The sequence below is a fragment of the Plectropomus leopardus genome, chromosome 12, assembly GCF_026936395.1.
Source record: "Plectropomus leopardus strain MGB_pleo_1.0 chromosome 12, ASM2693639v1, whole genome shotgun sequence".
In the NCBI taxonomy this organism is placed as follows: Eukaryota; Metazoa; Chordata; class Actinopteri; order Perciformes; family Serranidae; genus Plectropomus; species Plectropomus leopardus.
In genome coordinates this window covers 28,603,228-28,613,942 of record NC_142187.1, presented here as the reverse complement: position 1 = coordinate 28,613,942, position 10,715 = coordinate 28,603,228, and the positions used below count along the sequence as shown (strand labels likewise).

Here is a 10,715-nt window from a genome sequence, read left to right as displayed (position 1 = left end):
CGTGCTTGTGTCAGCGTGGGTCTGTCCTTAATTTATCCCTTTGAAACCTGAGAAAATTGGCTCAATTTCTTTAAAAATTTCTTTAAAAATTTAAAAAATGACCCAAATATTTTAATTACCTGAAATAAGGAAGAAAAAAACAGGAAATGACCAGAAAACAACTGCTAAAATAAAATAAAAAATATTAATCGTAATACAATTATTTTTCTGTAACTTAATTTTAAATATATAATTACAATCATTATAGAATTAATATTCTCCCCAAATGATCTGATAATTTTCCAATAATTCGTTTTTTTGTAGCAAATTTTCTTGTAACTTTGGGCGCCCAGTTATCAGATTGGTAAAGTGGGTGCTCCACGTACCCTTTCACGCTTAAGCTTTCCTATCTTCAATAAAGGCAAAAGCCAAAAAAATAATCTTGTAACAAGAAAAAAAACTCTTGTAACTTTAAATTGATTTCATTCTAATTTCGGGGTCATTAAAGTTGAAGGACAATAAACTTCTCTTTCAGTTTTAGTTAGAAAATTGGTCTTAAACTTAATTCCAAGTGGCATTAATAAAAAGTCTTAAAAAGACTTAAATCTACATTACCTTAAACTGCAGCAACCCTTTTTAGACCTGAGTCATCAAGCCTGAGCTTTTCCACTCCAGCTGCTCGTGTCTCCGCTGGTCACATGACTCCCGCCCGGCTTTTAGAAGGCCCTCGGCGTACCCCGGGGGTCAAAAGGTCATTGACACCGTTGCCCTCCCCTCCGCCCCTCACACAGTGCCGAGCGCCGAGAGGTGAAAAAGAAAGGGTCGTGGAAATGATGATGTGTCAGAAATAATAAAACGGATTGATTTGTGTGCCGCAATAAGCTGCACAATGCTGGATAGAAACCCATTGTGTGCGGCTTATTTCACATCCTGCTCCACTAAACCTTTGTATATTGTCTCAACTGAACCAGATTTTGTGGAAAATTACTCCCCTTGTACCACTCCGTGAGACAAATACAGCATTGCAGGACGAGGATAAATGTCTTTGCATAATTCTGTATTCCCCTGATGGTGTGTTTGACATTGTTCCTGTGCCCTCTCCGCTGGAGAACAGGGGTACGCCTCCCCCAGGCAGCGTGTCTCCACATCACCCGGTGGAAGACACGGGGAACACTAACCTTGTATAATTAATGATGTAAAACGGAGGAGGATGTGAAAAAACATCCTGTTTTAATTGCTCTTATCTTGTTGGGTGTTTTATTCCGTCCCTGAAGGGATTAATTAAGCAGCAGAAGAATCATACTCGGTGCTAAATGCATCCTCTTAGTAAAACACACACTGCAGTTTAAGGTGGGTAGTGTGCTGCTTGGCTCAGTCTTCATGTTATCATGCTGCATTTTGCCTGTCAGTGTGTGTGTCCCCCTCTCTAAACCCGACCCAAACTCTCAGTGTTTTTAAGGTTTTATACTTGCAATCATCACTTTATGGTTATATGATGAAATTAAGTGTGTTTCGGAGTTTTTTTAAAATTATTTAGCAATTATTTTACTTGAATCACTTACATAATTCTCTATATAACTTATTTAGAACTTTAACTTTTGTCTTTTCGGCCTATCTAATTTATTGTCATATATTTTTGTTATTCCCTCTTCCATTTCTCACCCCTCTCCCTCGTTTTATGAAATATTCATATTGCACATGTTATATTATAAGCTATATTTTATATTATTTAAACTCCGGAGTGTGTTTGGTAAACCATTTTATTTTATTTTAAAAAACAACTATATATGCTTTTTATAAGAAAAAACTTGAATTATTATTTATTAATAATAATTATTATTTCTTTACTCACCTGGTCTTTGTGCACTTGTGCCCCTACCAAACCTAACCACTGCAGCGAGAAATTTGCATTAATGGGGGGAAACACTATTATACGGGGAAATACACTCCGATACAACACCGGAGCTCTTGACCTGAGCTCTGCAGTAATGAGTTGCTATTCAGCATCTGTTGTTAAACACACTCCTTGAGAGGTGGCTTTAAATTGCTGTGTGCAGCTGAAGTGATTGTAATGACACAGTGAAGTATTTTGAGGTATAAAAACGTGTCTTTCATTAGGAAACACTTGAGACGATTCACTTCAGAAACACCTTCGTACTCTGCACGAATGAACAAGGCTTACAAGGAGAAAAATGGCAAATCAGTCGTTATGATAAATGTTGGGGTTGTACGTTTCTGTAAAACAGATACGTTTGCATGTTTTTATGAATCAGATACTGTGCTGCTGCGGTTAACCCTGTGAAACCAGAGCAAATTGGCTTGATTTATTTTTTTTTAAAAAGCATGGAAGGAGGCCAATGAGCGACACAATTACAAAATGTTGGTGATTTTTAATTTTAGAAAGTGATTTTTTAAATCCCTAAAAAAAACTGTGATTTTTTTTTCAAAAATATGATTTTCTTGTGTGTTTTTTATTAAAATAATTTATTGTTTTGTTTTTGATTTAGAAATTAGTTTTTAAAAACAAAATGCCTGAAATCACAGCCAGAAATAATTTCTGGCTGTGATTTCAGGCATTTTGTTCAAACAGAAATTATCATTGGATTTTCAAATGTTCAGTTTAAATAAAGAGTGAAAAACTGTATTTCAGCTCACAGCTAGTTTGAGAGCTGAAAACTTATATTAGAATAATAACTACATTTGATGTGTGTGATATGATTCAGGACTCCAGGAGATGAACACGCAAACACAAAAAAATACGTGAAATTTGGTTATGGTCTGGAAAAATACAGGTTTAAACTTACTCCCTTCAGGTACCCCCGCTGTTCTGATGGACATAACTTTTCTAGGATGTCTAGATCTATCAATACTGTCATGTGACTCCACCTAAATGCACAAACTTATTTGATTTGATGTCTATGAGCCAATCACAGTGTGCCACATCATCTAAAGTGGACTGCAGTCGAGCCACACCGTTTTTTAACAAGCACGGCTGACCGTGAGGCAAGGACGACGAGCAAGGCCAGTTTAAATCAATGCATCATATTGTTAAAGTACATAATTTGTCTTTGTGTTGTCTCCCTCTTTCATATTCATATTTGGTTCATTTGCTCGTTTCAGTGTGTAATTTCCAAAACGATAACAAAAACAGACGATTCATTTTTTCTCATAATACCTCTACACTTTCTATGACCAAACAGGCAGGAGGAAAATATATAATATATATGTATAATACCTGACCCTTTCTTACTAATGACAGAAGCTACTGTCGATACAGATACAAATGGCCGACCTTTCTATATTTACCTTTTTTCTTTTTTTTTCCCTTTTTTTTTTAGAAAAAAAATCATAATAAATTTAGCAATAACAACAGAAACAATCAATTACAGTCCTCTTAACATTACTGTTACCAAATGTGTTCCTGTTTTTAAAAGAAAATCCAGACAACTTGCTCAGGTTTCAGTGTTAATGTAAAAAAAGTATATAATATATGTAAAAATAACAAAAAATAAATACTAAAAATATGACAAAAATATACAAAAAAGCATCCAATATGCAAAAAGACCCATTTTCAAATGACATATATTACAACCCCAACTCCAACGTATAACCCCTCCTATTACTGACCTATAATCAATAGAATAGAATAGAATAGAGAACATATTTAATGTTCGAACTGGCAAACTTTATTAGTTTTGTAAATATACACTCGCTCTGAGGTTTGAAGAAGAAGAAAGAAGAAAAAGAAGTGGTGACACATAAACAGAGAGCAGAACATAAGCTGAACGTCCGCCCTGAACTGTCTGACACACCTCAGACTCCGCGGTGAAAGAGCGTGACCGGTACGTGACTAACACCTGCCACAACCACACCTGAAGTCTTCAGCATTCTGGAAGAATTTGGAAAAACTATCAGGGTATCAACTTAATTTTAAGAAAAGTGAATATTTTCCCATTAATGTGAATCCTGAACAGTTTAAACTTTCTCCTGATTCATTTGCATACATGGGGGGTAAAAGACACCAAATCCTAACACGGTTTATCTAGAAGAAAAAAAGAAAAAAAAAAAAGGCGTGTGACCGCAGACCAGCACTTCAGCAAGCATCATTACCCCAAATTACAGACACATCCACTCAACAACTCCTGACATATTTCAATATCCCCCATCGATTCCAGACAGGATGTATGAAAACGACTGCGAGGCCCCCGGGGGTCCACTTAGTACTAAGTCCAATAACAGTTAGAGTCTAATGGCGAGGCTTATCAATGTGTTACACTCTGTCTGTGAATCTCTTTGCTCCTCATCTGTCAGATTTTTAAAAATATTTTACTCCTAATGAACAATCAGCGCTGGTCACAATATGGCAGACATGAGATTAATTTGCTCCCCGCAGTACACAGAGTGATGTTATTACAGGAAAATCAATGTCCCTCTTGTTGTTCTCTGGGGCTGGACAGGGTGTACGCACATCTGCTCTCATAATACAACTGCTGACCTTGCTGACAGAGAGTGAGCCAGAGAGAGGCTGCGGCGAAACGGCCGACGGTGTTGTTTATCAAAGCTTTATCAAGCCTCTCTGCTCGCACAGACGTGTGACATCAGACTGTGGGTCAGCCAGCCAGCTGAAAAAAAGAAAAAAAGGAGACAGAGCGTGATAACCTTTACAGATTAGGGCTCCAGCCAAGAACAGGAGTTACAGATGATATTCAGATCTGAGAATAAACAGCTGCTCAGAGCAGAGGTGTAATGTAACAAAGTAATAATACTTTGAGTAGTTATTTCTAGGGAGTATTTGTACTTTACCAGCAGCACTTTTCATACAAACGAAGCTGTGACATAAAGTTTTTCAAACAATAAAACCAAATCAGAATAAATCCTTCAAGTTATGAAAAAGATGTTGATTTTCTTCAAATGTAACTTAGGCTCCGTTTTTAACCCTTTGATTGTTGAGCAAACTGGCATGATTAGTAAAAAGTTTCAAAATAATTACCTAAAAATAAGCAAAAAAAAAAAGAAGTAAAAAGTAAAAACAAAAACGAACAAGAAATGACCTTAGAACGTGCTATTATTTTTTTGTAAAATATTTTTTATTATTATTATAAGAATTTTCCCCTTTTTAAAAATAATATCCCCATGCTAATTTTGCATTTTAATTTTTTTCTCTTTTTTTCTGTTTTTTTTTTGCAATTTTCGTGACATTTCGAGCAAAGTTGCTTATTACGATTTTTTATCTTATTTTATTTTTTTAAGGAAATGAAACCAATTTTGGCAGGTTCCAGAGGTTTAAATGCTTTTGAAAAGTGTCTGAATGCAGCACAAGAAAGCTGGTGTCGATCCAGGTGTTAGAGGAAAAAACCTTCATTAATTCTCTTGCTTTATATCATCATCATTTACTTATACTTTTACCTTTAGTACTTCAGTACATTTAATATAATAAAATTACTTTTGATACTTAAGTACAGTATATATCAGATACTTCAACGCTTTTACTCAAGTAATATTTAATAAGTGACAATAATTTTTTCACTCATTTTCTGGTTTATTGATTTAGGTACTTAAACTCAATTATGGCTTTCATGTACTTCATCCTCTGCTCGCTGAGGGAATCAAACCTCCTTAAAATGAAAATATCAAAGATATAATTCATAAAATCTCATTCCAGCTCAGATTTCATTAACTCCCATCATCACCAAAGGCACAATGGACTGCCTGAATGACCTCTTGACCTTTAACAGAGGATGGGTCCATAAAAAGAGAGCGGGGACGTGTGGGGGAGGTGTTGGAGACCCTTTTTGTCCACTGAGTTTGTCCTCTCTTATCCTCTCATTTTCATGGTGATGGAAAGCCAGACACAAACACAGAATCCTTCACTGAAATAAGGTTTTTCTCAAGGTGTATTTTAAGTTTTCTGCCCCCCCCGCCAAAAAAAATCTACACCTAAAAATCAAAGAAATATTATGGGGAAACAATGTACAAAAATGTAGAGAAAAAAATTGTTTCAAACAAACAAAATTCCTCATGACAATAACAAATGACAAAAAAAGAAACAAATAAATTAATGTTCTGAATAATTGTAATAGTATCTTGCAAAAGCAGTTTAATTTGGAAAATTTGTCAAATTTGGCACCCATGTTTATATGTGTGAGCGTGTGTGTTTATGTGTGTGAGTGTGTGTGTGTGTGTTTGTGTCTTTGTTTATGCGTGCGCAAGAATAAAATAAATGTTATTATTATTATTCACTTTCACATTATGCTTGTTGGCATTTTGTATGCATGCAAAAAAGGGGGGGGGATTTTAAATTGAATAAAATAAGAAAATAATAGTATTATAATTGTTATTATTAGTAGTAGTATTAGTATTATTTACTTTTACATTATGTTTATTGGGTTTTTGTTTATTTGGAATAAATGGAGCAGACATTCACAATCCTAATCCTTCCCATCCCACACAAAAGCTTAGACAAACATGTCAATTATAGATAAAAAAAAATTCTATAAATTTTTATTATTATAATTATTAAATATATATATATAATATTACAATCATGGTATAAACATTTACATATTTTGGAAAAATAAATAAATTTGGGGACAAATGCACATGTTCTAAAATAACATTATTATTATTATTATTATTATTATTATTATTATTATTATTATTATTATTATTATTATATTCTTAAACAATATACTTATGTATAATATTACAATGATGGTATAAACATTCACTTTTTTTTAAAAGGGAGGGACAAATGCATGTTCTAAAATAACATTATTATTATTATTGTTACTATCATTGTTATATTATTATTATTATTATTATTATTATTATTATTATTATTATTATTATTATTATTATTATTATTATTATTAATATTATTGTTACTATCATTATATTTAAACAATACACATATGTATAATATTAAAATAATGGTATAAACATTAACTTTTTTAAGGGGAACAAATGCACATGTTCTAAATATTGGGGTGGTGGTGTACCTTTTGTAAAATATGGCACCTTTGTTTATGTGTATGAAATGAAAAATGAAAATGAAAAAAATAGAATAAAATAAAATAAAATGCTACTAATACTCTCAATACTTTTACTACTACCACTACTACTACTAATAATACATCTAAAAAATTCACACCAATGACCCTAAAAATCTAATCCATCACTCAAAATTCAATTTGAAGAGCAGCAATAGTGAAGACCCAAATCTGGATCCCTGTAAAGACCTCTAAACAAACATGTCAATTATTGATTAAAAAAAACCCATTCCTCTTCCTCTTATTATTATTATTGTTATTATAATTCGTAAAAATAATTTACATACATATAATATTATAATCATGGTATAAGCATTTACATATTTGGGAAAAATAAATAAATTTGAGGACAAATGCACATGTTCTAAAATAACATTATTATTATTATTATTATTATTATTATTATTATTATTATTATTATTATTATATTTTAAACAATATACTTATGTATAATATTACAATGATGGTATAAACATTCACTTTAAAAAATAAAATAAAGGGAGGAACAAATGCACATGTTCTAAAATAACATTATTATTATTATTATTATTATATATTTAAACAATATACATATGTATAATATTACAATAATGGTATAAACATTCACTTTTTAAAAAAAAATAAAGGGAGGAACAAATGCACATGTTCTAAATATTGGGGGTGGTTGTGTACCTTTTGTAAAATATGGCACCTTTGTTTATGTGCGTGAAATGAAAAAATAGAATAAAATAAAATAAAATAAAATAAAATGCTACTACTACTCTTAATACTATTACTGCTACCACTACTACTAATAATAATATATCTAAAAAAAATCACACCAATGACCCTAAAAATCTAATCCATCACTCAAAATTCAATTTGGAGAGCAGCAATAGTGAAGACCCAAATCTGGATCCCTGTAAAGACCTCTAATAAGTCCGCGGACCGCAGTTTGGGCCTCCACTGCCTGCCTGCTGTTGACGTCTATCTCCGCCTCTCTGCTCTCAGCTTCACTGCTGGAGGAAACAAATCTCCCAGGCTGTGCCAGACAGACAGACACACACGCAGACAGACAGGCAGGCAGGCAGACAGACGAGAGACACCCCCGCATAGTTTCCGTCAGCCGGGTGACGTCTCCGCCTCTCAGCCGTGTGCAGTGTGACGTTGCGGGGCTGTAGTGGAGCCTCTAGCTGCATCTTGTTGACGGTCCGCCAGGCTTTTCCAGTACCGAGAAGACCCCGCTGGAGAGAGGACGACCGACACGGGCAGCGTTTTCAGGTTAGTGTGAACTTGATTTTTGAAAAGACGGAGCTTTTAAATGAATATTGTGTTTTAAAACACGTATTTATTTTGCTGATAGCGGATCGCAGCGCGTGATAACGGTTGATAACGGTCGGATTCCGCCTGTGTTCAGACGGAGCGGGGGGCGAAGCTAACCTGGTGTAGTTAGCCTGCTGTATCGCTCTCTTTTCGGGGGTTAGCGTGTTGTAATGTTTCGGTTCTCCCAGTCAGCCTGGTTTATCGGAACCCGCTTTAATATTACAATGAGTTATCGTGCTCAGCGGTGGCGGACATTGCTGTTTATCACTGTTTTATATCGCTCTCAATGCTGGAGTGAAGCGGGTTTAGTTAGCCTGTGTTAGCCTGCTTCATATGCTTGTTAGACGGCTTAAACTGTACAGGAGTAAGCTGGGGAAGCTAAGCTAGTTAGCGCATTTAAAGACAAAATTTCAAAACTGACTTCCGCTAAAATGCGTATATTTTGACGCTTTTACACTTTTGACATTATAAGACACGTTTATGAGGAATAACGTGACACACGTAATATTTGATATGCTGTTTAAATTTGACCGTTGGGTGAATCGGACATTCACGGGGAAAACTGCGGTTGTAATCCCCACCGTGCCCTCACCGAGTCGGTGCGTGCGTAACGCCGGACCGCGGTGCCTTTCCAGACCAGACTGTAGTGTAGACAGTGAATGTCATTATCAGCGCTGTCTGCATACCAGTGCCGTCGTGGCGAGCCAGCAGAGGAGGCGAGGTACAGTTTGCAGACCGGAGATCACTATACTGAAGTTGGTTTGCGATTCGTAAGTTGAGGGGCGAGCTAAGGGGAATATAATTTTACATTTGTCTCGGATTTTTGCACATCATATTGTGGTGTAAACATGTTGGACGTTTTAAGGTAAGCCCCGACGTTGTCTAAGACACGCTTTCAGATTTTTTGAAATGCATATTGTATTTGTGAAAATGTTAAAAAAAAAGGACATTTCACTACTTTTTTCCCACATGTAGACCAGAGTGAAACAGGTCTCTATCCAACACCACATACCCAGATGGGTCAAATCTGGATTAGATTATCCCAGAGAGGCAAAATATTGATTAAAACACAATTTCAGATTTATGAAATCTATCTTCTATTTGTGAAACTGTAAAAAATGACATTTAACTGTTTTGTGTGTAGACCACACTGAACCAGGTCACTATCAAAAACCATTATACTTAATTGGGTGAAATCTGAACTAAATTATTCCAGAGAGGCTAAATATTGATGAAAACACAATTTCACATTTGTGAATCCTATATTTTATTTGATAACATGAGAAAAGGGGAGATTATATTGTGTTTCTCACATGTAGACCGCATTGAATCAGGTCTCTCCTGAAAACTACTATATGTAGACGGGTCAAATCTGGACTAAATTATCCTAAAGATGCTAACAATTATTTAAAACACTGTTTCATATTTGTGAAACTTTTATTCAATTTGTGGAAATTAAAAATAAATAAATAGCGATTTCTCTGCCTTTTCACATGTAGGTCACATTGAACTTGGTCCAGATCAAAACCACTATACTAAGATGGGTCAAATTTGGACTAGATAATTTCTGAGAGATTTAAGATTATTTAAAACATGGTTTCAGTTTTGGGAAACCTTTATTCCACTTGTTAACATGCAAAAAAGGACATTTCACTGTTTTTTTTTCACTTGTAGACCGTATTGAACCAGATCAAAAAAACACTGTACTTAAATGGGTCAGATCTGGACTAGACTGTGAAAAATTCAGTGAAATGCCATTTTTTTTCCTGCATTTTCAAGCCTCTTCAGCCTCTCTGATAATTTAGTCCAGATTTGATTCGTCTGAATACAGTGTACTTGATCTGGACATGCTACAATGAGGTCTGCCTGTGAAAAATTCAGCGAAATTTCCCCTTTTTGCCCTTTCACAAATAGAATAAAGGTTACGCAGATTTTGAAGTGGGTTTCAGACAGCGTTGAGGCTTTACTTAAAACGTCAGTAAGTGGTGCAGAGGTCATTGAGCAATGTAAACTACGTTTCCCTTAACTCTCCCCTTAACCGCTGAATCGGAAGCTAACTTCAGTGTCGTCTGGAGCGGAGGAGGGGGGCGGCTGGGGATGGAGCAAAGCAGCAGCATTTTTATACGCGGTGTCCTTGCAGCAGCAAAAGGGATAACGTTACTAGAAGTGGAGGTGACATTAAGAAATATGTCCAGATGGCTGTGAGGATGTTTGAGAAAAAACACCGCGTTGTTTTTTCGCCAAGCAGTGTGATTTCTGACAAATAAACCGATCAGATTGGAGGTTTTAGCAGCCAAAAACGGAGTCCCGAGCAGGCTGGGGTGGATGCTGCTGCCTCCCTGTAGACCTTGGTTGCTGATTTGATTTTGCAGTTTTTTTTTCTCA

The 10,715-nt window shown here is 35.2% G+C and overlaps 1 protein-coding gene across 1 annotated transcript in view; it reads left to right on the top strand.

Annotated features, from left to right (window-relative positions):
* Nucleotides 1-8,038: 8,038 nt before the first annotated feature.
* The window catches only part of LOC121950897 (ski-like protein), a 45,744-nt gene continuing 43,067 nt past the window's right edge, over nucleotides 8,039-10,715 (top strand). The window contains exon 1 of the mRNA XM_042496984.2: nucleotides 8,039-8,288. The gene's annotated coding sequence lies outside the window, so the exon portion shown is untranslated. The remainder of the gene's footprint in view (nucleotides 8,289-10,715) is intronic.